Genomic DNA, 24,674 nt, shown 5'->3' with positions numbered 1-24,674 from the left:
TAAGAGTGATTATGCTTTGAGGCGATCGGTGAAACCTCCAGTTCATCTTTGGGTTCTAGAACAAAGCCGTTGAGAGCCAAGCCTGCAATAGGTTTGGATTTGATAAAGGGTTTTAGAGTGGTTACCACTCTTGGTTGCAAGTGATAGGACCAACTCAAATCTGTTTATAAACTAGCGTACACAAGGATGCCAGTGGCCTCAAGGGTGGCCTGGAAGCAGGACCTCAGAAAAGCCATCGGGTTTCTGTCTTCGCTCCTTTGTCTCTCGTTTCTCCCTCACCCCTTCCCATCTCTCTTCCCACCTGGCTCTCCCTGTATCTTTCTGTCTCATCCTCATTTTTACTTCCCTGTCTCCCTCATTTTTCTCTCTCCTCCACCTCTCTCCCCATCTTTCTCCCCTCATCACTCTATATCTCATCTCTCTCTCCCCCATTTTTCTCTCCCATCTCTCTCCATTTTCTCTCTTCATCTTTCTCTCACCCCATTTGTACTCACTTCTGCCCCATCTTTCTGTCTCCAATTTTCTGTCTTGCTTCTATCTCTCTCTCCCCCATCTTTATTCTTCCATCTCTCTTCCCTTACCATTCCCCCCCCAACCTCTCTCCCATCTTTCTTTATCTCTTACCCAACTCATTTCCCCTGTGCTCCATCCCTCTGTCTCTCCTCCATATCCAGTCTGTCTGTGTGAGCTCCTCATTACAGACTGTGCAGTGGCTTCCTCCACATAGTGGAGGACGTGGCACAAGCAGCTCCAATTTTACATAGTCCCAGCTTGGTGACTCCAGAGAAAAAGGAATGCTTTCTCCCCTAGACTCCATGTTTGTGTAAATATCAGAGAATGTGTTCATTGACCTGGCTTCGGTTACATGCCCACTTCTTGGGATTAATTCACTTATGCCAAAAAAATGAAAAACCGTCTCACCTACTTGGGTCAAATGCCTATCCCTGTGGCCAGTGGTAATGGGGGTGGGGGCCAGGTATTAGGATTGGCACCCCCATCACAATCGTTTAGGGTAAGGAAGAAGTCTTCTGTTAAGGAAACGGGAGTGTTATTAACGGAAGAAACAGGAAACAGACTCTGGGCGGGCAGAAACAGCAGATGTCTACAATAACCACCAAGATGGGCATGGAAAGAAGAGAACAGTCCTCCATACACCGTCTTCTTCTGGCCAGATAGTATATATTGAAAGGGGGTAGGAAGGGTACATTTCTTACTAGTGGATGTAGCTGGTCTTTTCTCTTTTGGTCTTAGGGATCCTTCTAGTTGATTGAAAAAGACCCATTTTTTAACCCCTTCAGTGACCTGTCCTCCTTGTCACTAATGTCTTGCACATCCCAGCTTATTGTGAAGGGATGTCCCAGGTGAGCCAAAACAGCTACACATCTGCCACTCTTGGTCTCTTTCCATAGGCTGCTTCTCATTCTAACTGTACCATCTCCACCCAGTTCCTTGGGGTTTCTTAATTCCCTCAGCAGACATGGGCTAAATACACTTGACTCATGATTCAACTTGAAATGGGTAGGCACATTTCAGAAAATGAAGCAAAACAGAGGGATAGCATAATCACAAGAAGGAAGGAATAATATAATTTGGAGACATTCAGTATTGCAATTGGAAATTTCGGGGACTGGGCTGTGGAGGGGCATATTCAGCTTCATGGTGCATTTTGAGTTGATTTTCAGAGATAGAGATGGGGCCTCCAATACGACAGGGGTGAGTGTTACCGAGTTAGGGCTCGCTGCCCTAGGAGCATAGAAGCCAATAATATGGCAGTGGCTTTTGAGAAAAGAAAAAGCTGTGAAGTCTTCACTTTACTGTGAAGTCGACAGGCAAGGGGACATGAGGCAAGGCTCTCAAATTTGTCTCCCCGATCCAGGGTTGAGATGAAATTTGAAGGGTTAGGGGACTAGCTAATTGGCTAGTCTTCAATTAGTCCATATAAGCTACTTGTGCTGCTGGAAGCCAGATTTTCCTTATTGAAGGACTGCTTGCTTGGTAAAGGGCTCCGGTGGCAACATTTCTATTCTTTGAGTTCCATAGACTGAAGATTCTTGGTTCTAGGGTCATCCTGGAGCTGTGGGTTCCTGTCTTGCACATGCATAGTGCTGTCTGTAAAGTAACTCAAGAATTGATTAATCAACAACCTATTTAAGGAGGCAAAACCAGTTAAAGCTGGTGCTGTTTCAGTTAATCAACAACCTATTTAAGGAGGCAAAACCAGTTTAAGCTGGTGCTGTTTCAACCAATCAACAACCTACTTAAGGAGGCAAAACCAGTTCAAGCTGGTGCTGTTTCAGGTAATCAACAACCTATTTAAAGAGGCAAAACTAGTTCAAGCTGGTACTCTTTCAAGAAGAGAACAGAAAAGGGACGCCGAGGTGCCGCTGACTCTCCAGTTTGCTTCTTTGCACTGTGTTGGAGGTGAATGTCCTGTACTAGGTATAAACATACCAGGATTTGGGAGCTGGGGTGGGGAGGATGACAAACACAACTTTAATTGGGTTGGAAAGCATTTGGTTGGATTAATTTGCTTCAAAATGCCTTAAGAGAGCCAATCCCAAAGATGAGTTGAGGCCATTTTGATTTCTCCCTAATAAATAGAGCCAGGAGAGTTGACGGATGGGTGTCAGCGAAGAAACCAACCTTCATGGGGCCTTCTCAAGATGCTTATGGAGGAGGTTGTGGGGCAGGAGGGGAAACTGAGCTCAGAGGTGGTGCTGAGAGCTCTCCAGGCTGTTAATAGTAGTTTCTGGCCGAGCCTGTGGCTCTAGCTACCTCTTCTGGATTTGGCTGAGACTCCTCTGGGCAGGCTTTGTGCCACCTCTGCCTGTTTGTGTAAGAATGCGACACATGGACCCAGCAGTCAGCCAGGTGCCAACCATGTAATCTGACACCATATGTTCCCAAGTCAGGAGAGAGTAGAGCATATTTTTTTTTTTTTTTAATTTTGGAAGTAGGTTAATTACATTCATCTATATTTTCAGCCTTAAGGGTTACAGATTTGAAATTATTCCTGACATGTTTAGGTGGTCGTTTATGACCAAAATTATTAACTACAAGATGGTGCAAAGAATATATTCTCAGAATGAGGACACAGCTCAAAAAGATGTTCCCTTTCTTCATTGGCAGTACTTATAAAAATGGATTTAAATTGTTGTTTTGTGGCGAAATCAGTGTTGCTCATCTTATCGGCACCCTGCTTTGCCCAGGCGTTAGTTTGTTTCTAATATTTACCCCGTTTTCCAGAGAAAACTGGTGAATGGAGCCGGCTGTGTCTTTTCTCTGCTGCTTTTTGTTCTTAAAGTTTAAGTATGAAAGCCAAACTTTTGACTGAAAAATGAAGTTTATAGGATTCAGAGCATTTAACCAATACAAGCTAATGACATGGCTAATATTTGTTGGGAGTTCTGTCAGTGCCAAAAAGGTGCTGAGATGTTTGCATGCAATGTCTTATTCAATCCTTGAACAACTTACTATTCTTGTCTTAATGTTAAGAAGTGAGATATGCCTGTTATCTTGCATTTAGCCACTCCAGATGTATACCTTATTCTGTTTCACCCTGATCTGTGCCTAGGAGGCTGACAGATATGAATCACGACCACCACTCATTTCCCGGCCCTCTGGCTTATTTGGGTTTGGCCAGTGAAGATCCCTGATGAGAAAATTAGAGGGTACAGGGAATAGAGTGGACTAGATCTAAAACTAAGTTTTAGAAACCCAACCTTATACCTGAGTACACTACTAAGCATCTCTGCTCCTCAAATTTTTGTCTATGAAATAGAGATGATTCTACCTATTTCTTGGGTGGCGGTGAGGGGGATTAAATTAGATCATGCATGTAAAAATACCTAGCTAGATTTCTCCATTGTAAAAGTCTGTTTTTCCTTTTCCTTTGCATTTTGCAATGTAGTAGTCTGTGGGGGTGATACTTTACTATCACAGTCTGTTCTCGATCCCCTAAGCCCACCTGGGAGTCGCCTACATACAGTACATTGACTGCCACAGCTACTTTTGTCTCTTTGCCTGAGTGAGTGTGCTTTGTCCTCAAGCAACCAGGAATGCCAATGTTTCCATTGGTTCCTCTACTAAATTTTTTTTTTTTAATTCACAATATTGTAAATTTTACAAAAATTTGAATTTTGTCAGATGCCTTCTCAGTGTACATGGTTTGTATGACTTCCCCCCTTTGATTTATTAGCATGGTGAATTAAGAAGTCTCCTTAGGTTGAACTCTCCTTGCATGGCTGGAACATTATTCTAATTGGCTATTTGGTTGTGTTTGCTAATATTCAGTTTATTTTTGCTTCTATGTTTACAAGGGAGATTGGTCTGTAGTTTTTTGGTGCAGTCTTCACCAGGTTTAGGTATCAATGTTACACTTGCCTTACAAAAAGAATTGGGAAGGTTTCCTTCTTTTTCTATTCTCTGGGACAGGTTAAGTAGCATTGGGATTATATCTTCTTTGAAGGTCCAGTTTCTGTACGAAATCATTTAGGCCTGCTGCTTTGTTTGTTTTGTTTTGTGGTAGGTCTTTGATAACTTCCTTTTTCTTTCCTAGGAAATTGGTGTATTCAAACTTTGTCTACTGGAATCAGTTTGGTGAGTTGTATTTTGTTAAAATTATTCATTTATTTAGGTTTTCAAATTTACTGCACAGAATTATACAATGATTTTCTAATCATGTATTTCAGTTTTCTGTTTACCGTTACTGTTTCTTATTTTGGATATTTGTGTTTTCTCCCCCCCCACCGCCTTCTTTTTTTTTTTTTCTTGATTAGGTGAGCTAGTGGTTTTGTCTATTTTGTTCGTTTCTTGAAAGACCAGCTTTTGGATTTGTTTACTGGTTTTACCTTTTTCTCTTTTCTAAAGCATTAGATTTTGCTATTTATTTCCTTCCTCTATTTTTTTATTTTAGGAAAAAACAATTTCAAGTTACTGTAGCTTTATAATATATAGGATAAGGCAAATCATTCCTCATTAATTTTTTTCCCAGATTTTTCTGGGCTGTTTTCACTTGTTTGTGAATAGTCCCCCCAAAGTGACTTTTATAATTATTTGTCAAATTTTATTGGGATTGCATTGATTAATTTTAGATTTATTGGGGAAAATGGGTATTTTTATAATACTGAATCTTCTTATCCAGGAGCAAGTTTTGTCTCTTATTTGTCTGTTTGTACCTCTCAGTAATTTTATTTTTTTATACATGTTACACTAAACTTTTGCTATATTTATTTCAAGTTTTAAGCTTAATTTTTTTTTTACTTGTGTGAATGGGACTTTTTCCTTCTATAATCTGTGAGTAGTTACTGTTAGTTTATAAGAACAGTATTGATTTTTGTGTGTTTCTTTTATAAATGGCCATTTTAGTAATGCTTTTTTGTTTCTTTTTTTTGTTCTTTTGTGTTTTCCAAGTGTATAATCATATGCAAATAGTGATGACTGTGCATTCATTGTATCACTTATTTTGTTGATCTTTACATGCACTAGCTGGCACTTTTAGAACAGTATTAAATAACAAATGTAAAAGAACACCCTCATGTCACATTACTGACGTCAGTGAGGATGCTTCTAGTGTTTCAACAGTTAGCATAATTCTTAATTTCGAGGGATATGTATGTCCTTTTTCAAAAAGTAAGTTTTTTTAAAGCAAGAGATGGAGTTGAATTTTATTAAATGCTTTTGACAGTTTTCTTGGTAATCGTATTTTCTCCTTTGACCTATTTATATGATGAATTTCATTAATGGATTTTCTAAGATTGAAATACTTTTGAATTCCTGGAATGAATCAATTTGCATAATGTACTGCTGGCTTCTCATTGTTAAGATTTTATTTAGGGTTTTTTACATTAATATTTTTAAACTTAGGTTGGTTTGCATGTTTTTTTTCTTTTAGTTATCAAAAATTGAATTCCTAATGGTTTCTAATAGTCTATTATGTGGATATGCCACAAATTAATGCCACAGATTGTTCCTTTATATAGACATTGATGTCGTTTCCATTTTTCAGCATAGTAAAGCAACAATGAATATGCTTGTTAACCCCTCCTCCTTGCTTCTCAGCTTATTTACCACTTCTTAAGAGAACCCCTTCCTGACCCCCTGACTACACCATATCCTCCAGTTACATGGAATTGTCTTTTCTTCCCAGTGCTTTGTTAGGCCTATAATTTACACTGACTGTGTGTGTAGTTGATGGCCATCTTCTTCTCTGCTAGATAAGTGCCATGAAGTCAGGGATCATGTCTGATATTACACATCACTGCACCCTTCAAGGAGCTTGGTGCCTGGCCCATAATATGAGTTCAATAAGTATTTTCTTTTATTTATTTCTTTCTTTATTTTTGGCTGTGTTGGGTGTTCGCTGATGCTCTGGGGCTTTCTCTAGTTGTGGTGAGCAGGGGCTACTCTTTGTTGCAGTGCGTGGGCTTCTCATTGCAGTGGCTTCTCTCGTTGCAGAGCATAGGCTCTAGGCGTTTGGGCTTCAGTAGTTGTGGCGCACGGGCTTAGTTGCTCCACGGCATGTGGGATCTTCCCGGACCAGGGCTCGAACCCGTGTCTCCTGCATTGGCAGGCGGATTCTTAACCACTGCACCACCAGGGAAGGCCTCAATAAGTATTTTCTGAATAATTACCGTCTATCTGCATGCATTTGCTTTTAAGGAGAGTAGGCCTGTTACATAAAAGGAAATTTTAAATTTAATTTTCTGTGTATGTTGAGATAACAAATTCATTGGTTGGAGCTGGAGGTGAACTGAATTGTTTTCATAATAGAGGAGAGAGGGATTTGGGATGGTGGAGAAGGCGCAGGTAGACAGGAGTTAGAAAGGCTGGGATCTGTGAGACACAGGCCCTAGAGCTGGTGGTGAAGGGAGTAAGGAGCTTCAGAGAAGAGATTTTTCACATATCATGGAATCCTTCTCCATAACTCTGAAGTCTTTAGCAAGACTGCTCAACTCGTCAAGTGCTTAGTCCTGATAGATTTCTTAGGAAAATCATTTTTATGAAGCTAAGACAGGGTTATTCAACAAAGATGCCACTGTCATCTGAGTTTCACCAAGAAACTAAATTCAGTTTAACAGGGGCGAATGTAAAGCCCTGCATGTAGATTAAAAAAAAAAAAAAATCAGTTGCCCAAGTAGAGGTTTGGGGGAGATCTGATTTTGATAACTTTTCCTCTGAAAATGTGGGCATTTATCTGAGTACAACATGTGACAATTTGTGTGATCAGTATTAAAACAGTGAATGCAGGAATTGATAGGCAGACAGGATCCTGTCCAAGGTAGATCATAGTTTTACTTCACCCTATTGGTCAGGTTACATTTGGAGTATTCATTCCAGTTTTCTAACCTTAGTCACTGGTAAGCTTGAGAGCACCCAGCATGCTACCTAGTAGGGAAGAATTTGGGAAGCCCTGGGCTAAGCGTCATGTTTGAAGAGAAGAGGGAGCAGTTTAGTCTCAAAAAGAGAAAACTTGCAGCCCGCTTGATAATTGTCCTCAAACGTGTTGAAGGACTTCTGTGCTGAAAAAGGTTAGATCCTGTTCTGTGGGCTGCAGAAGACATATATGGAACAACGGCAGATACTACAGGGCAGAAGGTAGACTCAGTATATGGAAAAGCTTTATGATTAACTTAGAATGCACTGCTGTTGGAAGAGGGAGCTTTCTGGACTTGAGAATTCTAGCAGAGGCTGCATGACCATCTATAGAGGAGATTTCTGCATTGAATGGGTCAGACTACATGACTTCTTCAGTCTTTTCCAGTGGAGAATCTATGAAAAAGGCTGGCTGCTTCATTGCTTTGACTCTTGTTACTGGTTTAGCATCTGTTTTACTCTTCAGGCTGTAAGCTCTGTGAGGATGAGGACCATGTCTGTCTTGTTTACACTGAATTAGCAGGGACCGGGGCGGCATAGAGCTTTGTGGTCAATAATTACTTGGTGAAGTGAAATGAACAGTTGCCACCCTGGGTAATCAATGCCAATGGAGCAGAAGAAATTAATCAAGTGGACTGGGCCAGTTGATTTTTGTCTTTCCCTGGACCCCATCCTTAATATGTCAGATATTGAGCCAATAGGAGACCTGATCTTATTGCCAACTTTATCTTTTAGATGTAGACTTTGGTTTCTCCATGCATGAGATAGTAGAGAAACAGTATGGCAGACTGCTTAAGGGCACAGTTCCTGGAGTCAAACTCCCTTGCCTTACTTTCACAGGGTTACTGTGAGGATTGACTGTCTCTCTCTCTCTCTCTCTGTGTAAGCTGTTGTTATAAATTGGTATAAATTCTTTTTTTAAATTAAATGTTTGGAAAATACAGGACACATGGTAGGGCTTTGAATAATGTGCACGATGAATTCTCTCCTGATATACAGGAGCTTATGAAGAAGCCTTCTAAAATTTTATACATCACCATTTGTACACCCGCTAGAGAGACAGAAGGCTGGATTTGAATCCTAGCTTTGCCGTTAAGCCATTCTCCTCTCTGGAACATCAGTAACATGGAGCTGAAAATACCAGTCTTGACTATCTTGAGAGTGAAGTGAGCTGAACTACATGGTGGAGTTTTGATAACAGTGTAGATTAAAATGCATAACTTTAGTTCTATTACTGCTTATGTCTTTATCACCACCACCCGCTTTCCCCACCACACACACTTTGTAGTGGGGATCTGGCTCAGCTGCTAGTTTGCAGGATTCTCCTCTTCTACCAGCTTTAGCTCCTTTCCTTCTCAAAATCCCTTCCTGGGAGGAGGAAGGGAGGGAATACTTTGCTTTAGAGCTATGAGGATGCCCAGGTGTAAGGTCCTAGATCAAAAAGAAAAATTGCTGTTTTGATTTCCACCCTTCTTCCATGCCATTTCTTTCTTGGTCCCTCTCAAAATTTCTCCAGCTCTCCTGTGGCATAAAGTGAGTCAGAATAGCAAATGAAACATGCAGAAGACATAAATTCTGGGCATAAAATATATATCAAATGTACATCTATCAGTTGGCTTTATGCTATCTGAGCTGCCCCCAGGGTGTCAGTGGATCAGGTGAATGGATTTCTGCCACTGTGGGTAATTCCATAAGGTAATAGGGAGGGCCTTAATGCAGTGGAGAGGCAATATTCTCCCAGTTATAGATCATGGTTTAAAAGGGGCATCTGTATATTTTGATTTTGCGAGTCAATGAAGTTGAGTCCCCAAGGCACTCTCGGAGCTTAGGCTTTCTGAGGCTGTGGAGAGGAACTGGCTCAAAGCCAGGAATGCAGCCTAAAGAAGATGAAGCCAACCTCGACTCCAGAGGCCTGGTCCAGAAAGGCTCAGTCCTATGACCTCTGAGAAAGCTCAGAATAAAGAAAATTACTGTATAAATAGTTGTTTTTTTTTTTTTCATTTCCTTGGCCAAGTTAACTATTATACCAAATGGTGAATTTGTCTAACCAAATGGGAAAAAAATTCAAGCTATTTGATTGACTGACAACACCCAACCAGAAAGGCTCATCAATTAACTCTGATTGTGATTACACAGCTCTGTGTTGATGCAGTAAGAGAGGGAAGAAAGATGGAGAGAGAAACACAAGGAACAGCTAATACTTATTAAGATAACATTTTATTTTCCAGATACTGTGCTTAGCATTTCCATGCGCTGACTAACTTAATGCTTTCTACAACCCTATGAGTTAGGAACTATGATTATCATTCACATTTTATGGTTGAGAAAATTAAGGCATTGAGAGGTTTAGCAACTTGCCCAAGGACCACCTAGTTAGTGGTAGTAGAGGGATCTGAACCCATTGTTAACCACTACACCGTACTGCCCTGAAGGAGAGAAGCTCTTTCCAATTTGGGGAATGGTTTTCTAGGCTCCAGGAAGTCTGAGGACTTAGGTTCAGAAAAGTTTGATCGGAAATTAGAGTATTAGAAAAGTGCCTGGAAGCAAGTTAGTACTCCTGAATATACCAGTATGCTTAAGAATGGTGTCTACAGCTCTGCAAAACTATTGGGAGGTAGGGAGAACCTACTTCAACCTTACTTTAGATAAAATCTCTGTTAGCAAATTCTGCATTTGGACCTGAGCCCTAGCAGAGTTGTTAGAGATCTGATGACTTGGCTTAGATTTAAGAGATTTTGAGATTCCAAAAATAGGGCCCTCAAGAAGGATGCAGGCTCTGATTTGATTATTGAAGTAGAGCTGTGCTAAACATTTCCTATTACTGGGGAGTCCTAAGTCCAGTACACCTTGTGCATATGATAATAAGCAGGATACAGCAGATCAATATCTAATATCCAACCCCTTCCTCCTGACAGAACTCAATTTTATTCAGGCAGTCATCCCTCCCCAGTGTGGCCAGTTACTTCAGACACAGCTGACCCCAATTCCAGATCCCAGGGGTGGGCCTGATTGAGTTTACCAGTCCAATTTCTCTAGTCTGTGATTGGTTCAACAGTGGGCATATGACCTGATACTGGCCAATTAGAATTGAGAGGATGCTGGGGGGAGGAAGGAGAGAGGTTAGGCGTCTGCGTCAATTTTCTTCTATTTTAAGAGAAATTCTCAGAAAGAGATTATCTTTTTCTTTCCTCTGGAAGTAGCTGTGTTTGTGTAGTGATAACTGTACATATCTCACAGTGTTTTATAACTGTCTCAAAGACCCAACTAAAATCAGCTTATAGAACACATGTTTATTTTATAATTGCTCACATAACAAGAATTTCAGAGGTAGGACAGTTCCAGGGTTGGTTAATTTCAGGGGGGTGTAAGGTTCCTTGCTTCTTTCTCTGCTGTGTGTTTGTGGTTCTGTGTGTTTAGTTCTTTGCAGTGACAAGATGGCTCTAGCAGCTCCAGGAATCATCTCACACAGAGAGGCAAGAGTGTCCAGAGGCAGGAAAGGCGGCAAGTTCCTGACTTGTGTTTCTTTATAAGAGTGTGGAAAACATTTCTAGAAGGGCCAAAGCTGACTTCCCCTTACATTGCCAAGGATTGTTACATGTACATTCTTCAAACAATTGTGGGAAGATGAAAGGAATGACCATAACTGGCTTAGATAATTAACATCCACGTTTAGGAAGACATAATGAAATACACTGATATCTGATACCTGAACAAAACTGGGCTTCTGTTGGAAAGGAAGAAGTGGGAGAGTAGGACTGTTGGATAGATAACCAATAGGGTTGGCCACACCCTACAACAATTGTAGTCAGGCTACCAGTTTGAATGAAGCCAATACCAAGGCTGACGGGGTAGAGAGATGAAAGTATCTGGTTCTTTGACATAATGAACTGCTGAATCAAACCAAACAAGAAGCCTGCACAACTATGTGTGGACTTCCTGTTATGAGCCATAAATTCGCTTATTATTAAAGCTGTTGACTGAGGTTTCTGTAATTTGCAACGGAGATCACCAAACACAGATACAAGGTGCTTAATAAACACTTGGCGAATGAATGAATGAACAAATGAATGAATTTGAGGTTTATGTTCTAAGGATGAAAGTCTCTTATTGTATCTCACTGGAGGATGGGCAAATTTTAAAAAAGTAAGGATAAGTCAGATTTTGATATACTGAGAATACATAGTAAATTCTTTTGAAAAGACATTTATCTTGTAAAATTTTTCTGTTTTTAAAATAAAAATTAGAGCATATCTGTGGTTATTAGGGTTAACAGAAAATTTCTGAAAATAACCAGGTCTCTTCTAAATGAGTACAAAGGGGGGAGATGAGGTAGGTATACTGGGGAAGTATTTAGTAAAAAATTTATCAAATATTTTTTGGGTGCTTAGTATGTGCCAGCATTGTGGTTGGCCTCAGAGATACAACAGTGAGAAAGATTGATGTGATCTTGACTTTCAAAAAATTTGGAGTCTGATTAATAACTATTTCTCCTGTGTTTTAGGGATCTAGACTAAAACATCCCCAATAGATCCTAAACTAGTAAAGAATTATTACTGATAATTTTGTTTTACTAAAAATTAGACTAATTGAATATGTAATATTTGCTCATTATATAGCATTCATGAAGAGTATATACATATATATAAATAAAATAATATAAAAAAACAGTAATAAATACCTGCCATTGAGGACTTACTCTGTGCTATGCATGGTTCTAAATGTCATGTACTTCTCATAATAATCCTGTGAGGTAGATACTATCAGTAATCTCTTTTTCCAGATGAGAAACCTGAAGCAGAAAGCAGTTAAATATTAAGGTTACACACCTAGCAAGTTGCTTAGCTTGGTTATGTACCCTGCTGGTCTTTTTCCGCAGCTTATTCTTATAACCACTCTTATATGGGCATCATATTTTATTCCCAGGTGTATAGATTTGAATCTGAGGTTCAGACAGTCGACATGACTCGCTCTCTACAGTTGAAGGGAGTCTGTACCTGTCTCAAAGAGTTTTCGAGTATTAAATGAAAGAATATATAAAAGGTACATAAACTGAGTGCGTAGTATATAGGAAGCCTTCAAAAAATGGAGGGCTTTATTATAAATTTAGGGCTTAGTTTTCTGGTCTGATGCTAGGGATTATCAGAAATCTCTGAATTTCCAAAACCCACAGCATTTCTTGGCCATACCCATTTCCTCTAAACCCTCTCAATTTACAGGAGGCCCCTCCTTGCTTTTCAGGTGTTGCAGGAGGAAATTATAAAAGGTGATGCAGACTCCTGAACGTGAGTCAGAAAGACAGTTTTCTCTGATTGTCTCAATTCACTCTTCGGAGAATGGCCAAGGTTAGCACGAGAAATCCATGGGCATTGAGTTCTCCATCAATTTTCAAAAGGTTACTTATTCATAGAACTTTAGGATTGGAAGGGACCCTAAAGGACTTGTAGTTTAATCTCGTATTTGAAACTGTCCCTCCTTCTTTGGAATCCCCACCAAGAGATTCTTTCTGAAATTTGGATCTGGGAGTATGCATGAAGATGTTTATCAGTCTTCCATCACACAGAGAAGATGTTAACTAAATTTAAAGAAAAAAAGAGTTTTGGTTGAACTGTCACCTATTATAGGAAAGGGCAGTAAATCATATAGCTCTATTTATTATCCCAAAATGAAACAACAGAAAAAGGGTTGTGAGTTTTCACAAAGTGAATTTACCTGTGTAACCAGCACCCAGAGGCCTCCTTCATGCCCTCTCCCACTTACTAACCCTTCACAGGCAATCATTATCCTCACTTGTGATGGCACAGATCAGTTTTGCCTATTTTTGAACTTAATATACGTAGAATCACGTGGCATGTAGTCCCTTGTGTCTGGTTTCATTCCGTCGACATAGTATGTGTGAGATTTATCCATATTGTTGCATGAGGCTGTAGTTTGTTCGTACTCATTGCTTTGTAGTTTTTCATTGTATGACCAGACTATGATTTATTTATCCATTCTCTGTTGAACAGTTGGGTTGTTTCCAGTTTAGTCTATTAATTAGTGCTTCTATGAACATTCTTGTACATGTCTTTTTGGGAACATTTGTTCACATTTCTGCTGGATACATACCCAGGATTGGAATTGCTGGGTCATAAGAATGCATGTTTTGGCTTCAGTCAGTGCTGTCAAACAATTTTCCAGAGTGGTTCTCCAGTCTAGAAAGATTCAGTTTAACTTTTTAAAGGACAAGACCCAGAGGGAACATGAGAAGCCCCATTGTAAGTGTTGCTACATCTGGGCTTGAAGCATCAGAAGCATCTAGTTAAAAATTCATTTGTTCAACATATATTGATCGAGCACCTACTATGTGCCAGAGGCTCTTAGGTTTTGGGGATCTAATAGACTAAAAGAGAGAATTTAAACATATAATCCCGTTGATAACTCTATTTACCAACTGTAGTAAATGCTATGAAGGAAAAGTGCAGAATGCCATAAGCCCCAAAGACTAATGCCTTCCCCTTTTTTTTCTTCCTTGAGGGAAGGGAAAAAAAAACCAAACAACCTCTAACTGTAATAGCCTTAATTGTGAACCAGCTTCTAGGCTGTCAGATTGTAACCTAATTAATCACGGAGGGCGCTGTGGAATTGATGAATTGCTTTGGTGCTCTTTTACTGGTATAAATCTTTGATTTAATGATTGCTGGTCTCTGATTCATACTGTACTACCTTGGTGATCAATATGCATGATGAATGGCTGATTTTCAAGAACCACCCACTTGGTAATGCTCCTTTATATATACAGTGTATGTATATATAAATTAGTATGCGAGACAGATTTCTGACAAAGCAGCAGAGGGTGAGGTAATATTATGGGTTGAGGAGGAGGGGCAGAAATGGAGGAGATGAATGGAATTTGCTGATAGAAGTTGGGAGGAAATTTTCAGGAAGGGCAAAATAAAGCATTCATTGAGAGAATTCTCTTCTCCGTTTGCTGTTTGATTAGTCTCCTTTGGCTTAAGTCCTTCAGTTCAAGGATCTGACGTTGCTTTGGAGGAGACTTAGTATCCAAAGCTCCTTCAGAATGAGAAATTCATTGCAGGATGAGAGCTATATATAATTTACCAGCTATGGATTCCTTTGCTTCATTTTAAAGTTCCTATTGCTGAATGGGCATGAGGGCGGGAAGTTGACTGTGGTTTGCAGGGGTCCTGGAAGACCTTTGTTGTGGTTTGTTCATTAAATCCAGAACTATTTATTGAGTACCTGCTATATTTCAAGCTGCAAGCTAGGTACTGGAAATACACTAAGACAGGAAAACTTTCACCCTCAGGGATCCTTTATCTAGAAGCATCTGTGGGACTACTAGAGTCGTCTTTGGTCTAGTGGACACACACATGCTGTGCTTCACTCTGGTGGTGTTGAGATACCTGGTTTCTAGTTTCAGAGAATTATCTTTGGGTCTCCCTCTCTCTCCCTGCTGTTCACACACACATATATTTTGTGATTCAGTTTCCTCAACTGTCAAAACCTTGTGTGCTCAGATTTATTGGGGAAAGCCAGAAGTATGTGATGTAACTTTGAAACAGTGAGACCAATTCTGATGTGAGTTTTACAGGAAGCAGTCACTTTATTGTCATGTTGTAAATATGACAACAACTTGAATAGTGAAGAATTATATGAATGTAAGGTGTTTTGAATTTCCAGTGACTTTTATCTGGAAGGCATAATCAAAGAAACATTGAAGGACTTCTTGTTGCATCATTGTTTTTGATAGCAGGAAGTTGGAAAACCTTAAAGACCCATCATTGGAATTATGGTGAAACATGATGAAATGATTCAAACTGATTGTACAGATCTCTATTGACATCAAAAATAAGTTCACATCACATCACTGAATAATAAAAAAAAGGTTAAAAGCATGTGTAGTTATAAGCCCTGGCACAGAGGAGGTATTTGGTAAATATTTGTTTAATAAACTAATAACCGGTGGTTTGTAGCTGTTCACTACCCCCATATCAGCAAAAAGAGATGTATGGAATGATGCTCCCTAAATTGTTAACAGTTGTTATCTTGGGGTAGTGGAATTTCATGTTTAAAAGAAAAAAAAAAAGCATTTGAAAAGTATCTTCTAAATATTTTTATAATGAATGTGATTTATCTATATTCAGAAAATACAGGCTATTTTCATTTTTTTTTTTTTTTTTTTTTTTTTTTACAAACAGTACTCTGAATAAGAATACTTTCCATTTGTTCAAAAGGAGGCTAGAAACCTCTCTTCTCTGGGATTTGATCTTCCTCAGTATGCAAAAGAATTAAGAAAAGCAACTCCTGGGTAAGCAGTAGAGTCTCTTTTTACAAGGCCTGGAGGGCTGATTCCATCAAGGCCCCCCTGGAGAAATCTTAGTGATTCTGCATCTCTCCTCTTGGGAGCTGGTTTGCTCTCCCTTTCCTGAAGCCAGGGGATTCTCACATTTATTACTATTGTGGCTTCTCTTCCCCTCTTCCCCATCTCACCCGGGCAGATTTCTTGTTTCATCTGGTACCCAGTAGAGCTCTGCTGAGCTGAGGGCCTGTCTTTCCCACAAATCCTCATCCAATTAATTGATAAAAAATTAGTAATTTAATTTTAGTGATGGGAATTATACACCATTCTCTGAGCTCCCTCTTCACGAGGTGTCCCAGAGTCGCCTCATACAGCACAAGCACCTGAAGCAAGAGGAAGGAACATTTTCTATATTTTAAGTGGATTTGGCCACTTGAGCATCTTTGATTGGAGGGCAGGCAAAAGAACAGGAGGCACAGAGCGAAAACGGTCCCTCTAGAAATCAGGAGGTTGAAAGCAAATTGGTAGGGGAAAAAATCACATTTTTTTCCCTCTGTGCTGGTGGATATTTTTGGGACTTGTGCCAACCTACTTACCTATTTTAACCCTGAACTGCTTAGATGTGACACAACTCCATTGATTTTTGGATTCATTTAAAAGTATGAGCTCTGAATTCAGACAGTTTTCACTAGCTATGGGACCTTTGGCTTCAATGTTTTCATCTGTAAAATAGAACTAATAAGACAACCTATCTAACAGGGTTATTGTGACGATCAGTGAGATAATGCACTTATAGCACTTAGCCCAATATCTGAGACATTTTGCAAGGGCTCAAAAGTTTTAGATGTAATAGTGATTATTATTTCTGCAAGTCAGTATTAGGGATTATTTAAATAGAGGGTGAGCTAAATTTTATTAAAGTGTTGAAGGGGTTGTTTCTTCATAAATTTAGTCTAGGAAGGGTTTCTTGAAAAAATTTGCTGTTTGAGGCAGTGATGTAACATGATTGCCATGGTTAATCAACTCGGAACAGTTTTCAAGTCCCCTCAGGTATCTTAGAAACCTTGAAATCACATATTATTTCTTGGATAGTTAGTTATCCAAGTGTACCCTCTGCTAAACATTCTGTTAACAGTAATTTGAATTACTACAAGTTTTTAAATACCATTTTATTATGTTGTCTAAAGCAGATGTTTACTTAAATTAAATGGATCTTTATGTATTTTAAACAAAGTGGTGGGGTTTCAGTGTACAATAGAATTGGTAGCTTAGACTGTATTAAAATGATGTGAGGATTTGAATTAAACTCTTCTGGGTTTTATTCATGTAAATGTCATAGTATGAAGAGCCGTGGAATTCTTTGTAAGTATCTTACATCTCCTTTATTCTGCAGTAAACCCCTAGAGATAAGTAATTGCTCGCTTATCTTTTTGTCATGCACACACCATTTATAGCCTGGTGTAGTGTAGAGTAAATGCTCAATAAATGTTGAATGAATGATGGCCCAGAGTTTGTGTGAACAAGTATTTGTTAGGCTGGTCAAGGGGAAGATGGTGTTAAACATGAGCATTTTATGTCAGCCTGCTTTTATCTCCTACAAAGATTGTAAAATCCTTGGGCTCACTGTGTGTTTTGTATTTCTTTTGTGTCTTTTCTAACAACGTCTAGGATGGTTGATATTCAGTAAATACTTATTGAATTGGACCAAAGTAAATAGAGGGAGGTAAAAGTAAAATGGGCTGCTATTGATCTTTTTTTTTTTTTTTTTTTTTTTTTTTAATTTTTATTTATTATTTATTTATTATGTTTATTTTTGGCTGTGTTGGGTCTTCGTTTCTGTGTGAGGGCTTTCTCCAGTTGCGGCGAGTGGGGGCCACTCTTCATCGCGGTGCGCGGGCCTCTCACTATCGCGGCCTCTCTTGTTGCGGAGCAGAGGCTCCAGACGCTCAGGCTCAGTAGTTGTGGCTCACGGGCCCAGTTGCTCCGCGGCATGTGGGATCTTCCCAGACCAGGGCTCGAACCCGTGTCCCCTGCATTGGCAGGCAGATTCTCAACCACTGCGCCACCAGGGAAGCCCTGCTATTGATCTTAAACTGGGAAAACTATTTCCCTGACTTCAGCCCCTCAGTAGAATTTTTTGAGCCTTCCCAGCTTTTGGTGCATGGGAACACAAGTTGATTGCTCATGGAAAACCGGTCATATCAAGAGAGTCTCATCTCTCTTTTTCCACAAAGAATTGTGACTTATTTACGAAGATCGACTGTTGACACACAGTTTGAATTTTATAGCTAACTGCGCCCTTTTCTCAGACCTTGCATTCAGCTGTGGAAGGCCCCTGGAGCAGTTACCTGGGTGATCATATTTACCAAGCTTCTCCTGAAATGCAGACAGAGAAGAGCTTTGGGGGAAACATTTGCTACACTTCCAGAGGTTCCTCTGCCTGTAAAGCAGAATGAAGCTATAAGCTCAGCCTCAGAGGCCAGGCTGGCACTGACTCTGGGACACCTAACTTCATTTTCCGTCTCCGGATGATGTGTTGGCTTGCCCAGACATCTCAAAGCTTCGCAGCTGGGGAGACGGGATCTGGGGAACTGATAGAAGAAGGACTTGAAGGAGGATTAATGGGAGTTGGGTCGTGGAGCAGCTGATTAGAACGGTTGATTCTCAGAGGTTGTAAGGAGGGAGGCCACGCCAAATCCTATAATAAAAGCTATATTCTCTGTAACAGGGAGAGGCCATTTCATTCATGAAAAGTAGCAGAGAATACACAGACAATGGGAGCAAAGAACCTTAGAAGTCAGGCCTTCAGCATGTTTTTGTCTCTTCCACTAACAGTGAGATGAGAGTGAAGAGGCTACCAAACTGGATACCAGCAGCTGAGTGTATCCAGCCTCTTGAGCAGGACAAAGCTCACCAGCCAGTGTGGGCTTCATGACAGCTGCAAAAGCAGTGGCTACATAAACTTTCTCAGGGGTGGGGTGGAGGGGAGAAAGTGGAATGTGAGAGACGCTTTTGCAGTAAGAAAAACATAATAAATCCTAGAGTTACACGTAGCCTGGGGATTTTTATGACCATAGCCAGGCATGAAGGAATGACTGAACTTAACTAAAGCTGTTAATTACCTGGGTGAGATCAAAAGCCCAAGTAAAGGAATATATTTATGATGCACCTTACAGGATATGCTTCAACTTCTTAATTTTTTTCATTAATTGGTTTGATTAAATAGATTTAAAGAGCCTGGGCAGAGCCTTGTAAATCATATTCCATATTGATCTAATGAAATAGTCAATAAATTTACTAACATAACCCCTTTGTACAGTCTGGAGGGAAATGCTTCACTGAATGGTTATAACTCAACTCCAAACCTCCCTGCTATTCCCACAGTGACTCATAGAGAGCAGGAGCATGCTGGGAAAATCTCTTAGGCCATTTGTAAGAGTGCTTGAATAAGTGGTTTAACACCTGTTCAGACTACTCACCACCCTCTGTCCACCTGCATCCCCAAGCCCTTTGGTACTTCATGGGGGACTTTATTTGAGCTGGCCAGTGTTGGGTGCCTTGTGAATTCTATGCATAATTTACCAAATTTACTAATGTATGTCACCATCTGTTCTAGCCCTGACTCTGGGGCTTCAAGACTCCAGTCATATTTTAGAGCCTTTGACTTTTCTTCATTTGTCCATCCAGCTCTGTAAATACTGACAAAAAATGAGGCTTTTAAATATAATAAAATGTGCTCAGATAAATAACAAACCTCTAATGAAGATGCCTAGATCTGTCAATAAATCTCGACTAAATTAGGGGAAATTTCCTAAAGTAGCTTCTTTGTGTCCCTTTTCCCACCTCCTAGAGCAGGGAAAGGAACCTGGATGCTAGAGAGCACAAGGGTAAAGGGGTGTTTTATGGGATGGTTTAGACACTGATATTTCATGAATTTCTTCCACTAAGTGTGGAATGGAGCAAGATTTTGCACTTGCCTTAGTTACTAATCCCAAAGGTAGGCCTATAAGCAGTGTTCTTGGGGACAGAGCTCCTCTGGGCGTGTGGTGTCAAGTCAGCACAGAGGTGACAAAATTTACTTTGAAAGTCCCTTAGTGCACTCATACAGGACAGTGTTAGTAGTTTTGTGCCTACAACCGTGCAAATAATTTTCGCGTGCCTTCAAGTATGAGAACCACTGCGAAAAGGAACAGGAGCAGAGTAGGTGTGCAGCTCTGAGGAATTCAAACCATCCTATCTTTAAAATCACCATCAAATTCTTAGTTATGACTGGGGGATGGGTTGGAGTTCCCAAAGTGGTCCTGGCAGCCTATAAGCTTTAGTCGACCCTGTTTTAATATTAAGCCTTTCTAACCTTAATGCAGTGTTAGAGATTTATGGGTGATTGCAAAGCTTAAACCGGGAAGTGGAGTCTCATTTTGGAGGACTGGGGCGGGGGGAGTGTGGGTGCGTTTAGGCTCTACAGTTTGCAAGCCTACATTAAATTAGACCTTGATGCAGCTTCACAGTACTCGAGAAAGTGATGGAATTTGAGTATCCAAACCAGGGCAGTTTGTGGATGTAAAGTGACTTTAAAAATTAAATGCCGTGGTGAATTCAAATGTTGAACTCAAAGTGAAAGAGAAATCCCTGTAATTGAGGCCTTTCTCTCTCCTTTCACTTCCCCCCTCCCCCTCATTGTATCTTCAATTATCTGGGTAATTTGGTCCTGAGGGCATAAATTCCTTTATAACTCAAATCCATTATGCAGAGAAGAGTCATCAGGAAATTGCTCAGATTGCATCCCTGACGGTGCGAAGGTTTTGGAGCAGATCCGGCGTTCCATTAACACAGCGCTGCTCTCGATTTTAGCTTTGAGCCCGGAGGCTGGACATCCATAGCTCTTCCCTTTGCCCCTCTTTGTTTCAGCGAGAGCCGCCTGTAGGGAAGCCCCGTGCTGCTGCTGGCTGGCGGCGGCTTCTCTCCCTCTGAGGCCGTGGCTGCTGCCAGCTTCCTTTGGCTGGTATAGACACTTCTACTCCAGGCCAGGAAGAGCTGCTGCCAGGTGGGCAGGCGTATGCTTTCGTCTTGTCTCTCCATCTCTGGGAGCCAGGCACCCAGGCCTTTTAATTCCTATAAACCTCAGGCCTTCTGGTGGAGAGCCGGTTTTCATGTTTGTGCCCTGACAGGGGTTGTCCTTGTGCTGCTGTTGGTGGTCTGTGAGCCACCTGCCTTTGGGCTTACAGGCTCTCAACACAAATGCAAACATATTCAATTTAAATTTTGGAAGAGGACATTCTAATGCCTGGCAGCCTCTTTTATCTGGCTTTATTCTTTCTAGATTTCTGGTTTACTAGGGATATTCAGTTTGGGTTTGTTGTTTGTGTGGATGGGTTTTCCCTCTTGTTCTATTTTGTTCCCACAAAGTGATGACTCGGAGGAAGGCAGCATGTAGAAGAGTCTTAGATTATGGATCAGGCAGACCTGTGTCCATTGCTTTTTATGTCTCCCCTCACAATTAAGTAAATACCACGAGAAGAGAGAATTTTGTCTGCCTTATTTTCTGCTGTATCCCCAGGGCCTAGCACTGTGCCAGGCACATAGTAGGTGCTCAATAAGTAATTAATGTGCATGAGTAAAAGAATGGGCTCATATGCTGCTCTCTAATTAGAAGCTTTGTGATTTTAGGAGGAATTGAAAAAAGTTCCAGTTTTCATTTTGTCACCTGCAAAATGTGTAAGACCATAGCGAAAGTACCTGGCAGGTCCTGTGTTCAGTAAATGATAGGATCTCTCTCTTCTCCTATTTGTCAACCACAGAGTGAACTCTTCAAGGACAAGGACCGAGTTTTATTCTCCATATCCCAGGGCCTAGCACTGTTCCTACACAGAGTTGGGTGTTCAGTAACTATTTGTTGAATAAATGAATGAATGAATGGGAAGCGGGTGCATGTGGATCAGTGAAATTGACTACTGAGCACAGGCTTGGCCAAGTTACCTTTCTGTTGTGTCTCATTCTTGTATCTCAGTTTCTATGTGAGGGAAATGAACCGAGAATTCTCTACAGATCATCCGGATCTGTGGATTATGTGGACCATTTGAAAAGGAATTTTATACTGGAATTTCTTCTTTTCAGTCAAAACAGACCATTCATAGGATAAAACCCCAGGCCTTGTAGTGATTTGCTGACCATACTCTTTACCTATTTATAAACTTTGACACTTTATATATGTAATTTCGTGCACATTTGTAATGTTAGTTTATTTGACCCATTCTGTGAGTTAATACACTTGCTACTATTATACCCATTCGACAAGTAAGAAAATAGGGGCAGAGCATGGAGATTTGCCAAAGTCAGATGGTTATTTAGTGGCGTAAAGTTAGAAACTCCATTTCCTCGCCCCAAACTCTTTTCACTAGATCAGGGGTCCGCGGGCCAGTACCTGTCTGCGGCCTGTTAGGAACCGGGCCGTGCAGCAGGAGGTGAGCGGTGGGAGAGTGAGCAAAGCTTCATCTGCCGCTCCCCATCGCTCACATTACCGCCTGAATCATCCCCCCCCACCCCAGGTCTGTGGAAAAATTGTCTTCCACGAAACTGCTCCCAGGGGCCAAAAAGTTTGGGGACCGCTGCATTAGATCATGTACCTTCTGTGATTATTGAGCTGAAGGGAGGATACAGGTGTTTTGCACTCCTATTTACTTTGTCAATATTGCTTATTTGAAAAATTTCCTTGCCTTTTTGTTTTTGTTACTTGGCCGGAGGTCTGTATCTACCACACCATTTATAGATTGCTCCAAACTATTTTTATGGTTATATCTGACATACAGTCACTTTCCTAGCTTGCAGCTCTATTAATCATGCGTGAGTAATTTTGAAGGGAACTTTTGTGTCTTGAAATTTGGAAGGTGTTGAAGAGTCAGTCTTACAGCTTTCAGCACTGCTTTCTCCAGATATGACCCAGCTGAGAATGTGTATTTGATTTACCATGTTAAGTTGTGTCTATTTCATTCTTCAAAAGGGGTTATCATCATTAATTGTATCTTTCTTTTGGGGAAAAAAGAAAGAGAAGAATCTATTTATTACTGTTTCAGAAGATGTTCCTTTGCTGGCAAGTTGAGGCCTAATTTTTTTGTTAACCTCTGATAAAATACCATATAAACTGAATACAGTCAAGTGTGACATATGATTTATTTTACTGTTGACAATTCTGGTCTTGTCCAAAGCCACGAAGGATGATAAATTAAGTGCTTCTCTACTTTGTACTGGTGATGTTCAATGCAAACCTTTTTAAAGATGAATTGGAACATTTTTATGAAGGGGAATGAATGAAATACAATAACCTACCGAGGAGACAATTACTAGAATGGAAGTAAAATAGGTACCTGGGTGATTCTTCTCTAGTGTTGCTATGGGTACGGTCATTCGGATGCGGGAAGAATCCTCAAACTATAGCACATTAGTTCAAGAATACCAAAGCACAGACAATTCTATAATTTGGGCTCACATGCATATTCTTCATTCCACTGGACTAACAGCTTCCACATCAAGAATGCGTTTTCATGACTTAAGTATAAAGCCTACAGTGGCCTGTGAGGTCCTTCCTGAACTGGTGCCCTCCCAACCTCATCTTGCTTTACTCTAAGTTTTGCTCACTGCACTCTGTCTACAGTGGCCTTCTTTCTTCTTCCTTCGACACATCAAGCTCATTCCCATCGTAGGGTTTGTCTTTGCTGGTCCTTCTCTCTGGAATAATAATTTCCCTCCAGATCATCTAGTGTCTGTCATTTATCAGGTGCTCAGTACACATTTCTTGGAAGGAAGGAGAGGAGGAGGAAGGGAAGGAGGGAGGAAAGAGGAAGAAGGAAGATTGGATGGATGGAAGGATGGATGGATTATAGATAATAAAGACTGAAAAAACTTATGGACATAAAACAGTACTGCCCTTTGTAATGATAGGTGACAGAAATTCCTGACAGACAAACCCTGTTTGACCATCACATGGAATTTTATGTTGTCATAAGAAATAGTTCCTGGTGAATTGTGGAAGTACATCCTGCGGATGGTCATCAGTGTGGTACCGAATTTTCATAAGAAACTCACTGGGTCCATTAACCCTAGGTTCCAGTCTGAAGGAGTCATGGGCTTCATTGTTTGTTAATAGCACAGCTAGAATCTAGGAGACTGATTCTGGGATCTAGTCATTAATATGAGAATTGATGTTTGTCACTGGGACAATCTGAGATTCTTTTCTGTGTATTTGTTCTGAGGATTTCAGGGCTTTTCTCCATTTATTTTCTCAGTATGGCTGTTCTTAATTTTCACTGCTTTGTTTTTACTGCTGCCGGGCATTGCTTCCCGATCTCTTTTCGTGATTACATGTTGACACTGCACTTTTGATCTTGGCTATGCCATTTATAGGAAACTCTTTGTTCTTTGGCATCATTTAAGGATAGTTCAATCAGTCAAATATTTAAGAGACAATTATCATAAAAAGTCACCTGGATTATCAGTTGTGAAATAAAATTAATACAATGAAATGTGTTTAGTGCTGATATTAGACTGAATGTAACTGAATTGGTATTTGATGAATGAGAAGGCAACTCAGGATAACAATGACCTCACAATCATCTTGATGAATTTGAATCATCCTTGCCCCACAGGTGGGTGAGAGTACCAAGTTGCAGAGAGGTTCCCTGAGTGTAATGGCAAATACGTTTACTCTACCATGGAAAACGCATGTTTCATAAAGACATGACTTTATCGACTTTTCCTCTGGCTTCCTACTGAGCCTTTAAACTCTGGAACTTTCATCATGCTTCCATCCCCCACTCCCAGCCTCCCTGTCTTTATCCCCTAATTACATGAGCTTAACTTCCCCTGACCTACAGAGAGTCAAGAAAAATTGGCATATAAAGCCCTGTTGTGTTTTGGTCTGACCTATGGGTCCTTTAAATGAAGCCAGGATACAGTGTGGGAGTTTGAGCTGCTAATGTCTGGACGCCCTTAAGAAGCATAAATCTCT

General features: G+C 40.4%; 1 long non-coding RNA gene across 2 annotated transcripts in view; it reads left to right on the top strand.

Moving 5' to 3' along the window:
* The window catches only part of LOC309656958, a 600,722-nt gene that overhangs the window by 308,132 nt on the left and 267,916 nt on the right, over window positions 1-24,674 (top strand). For both annotated transcript variants that reach the window (XR_014261623.1, XR_014261624.1), the window contains exon 3: window positions 4,559-4,599. This is a non-coding gene — a long non-coding RNA (uncharacterized lncRNA). The remainder of the gene's footprint in view (window positions 1-4,558; window positions 4,600-24,674) is intronic.

The sequence above is a fragment of the Balaenoptera physalus genome (assembly GCF_965194825.1).
Source record: "Balaenoptera physalus genome assembly, chromosome: 3".
NCBI lineage: Eukaryota > Metazoa > Chordata > Mammalia > Artiodactyla > Balaenopteridae > Balaenoptera > Balaenoptera physalus.
The sequence above is the reverse complement of the archived record's forward strand: the minus strand, read 5'-3'. Positions and strand labels throughout refer to the sequence as shown.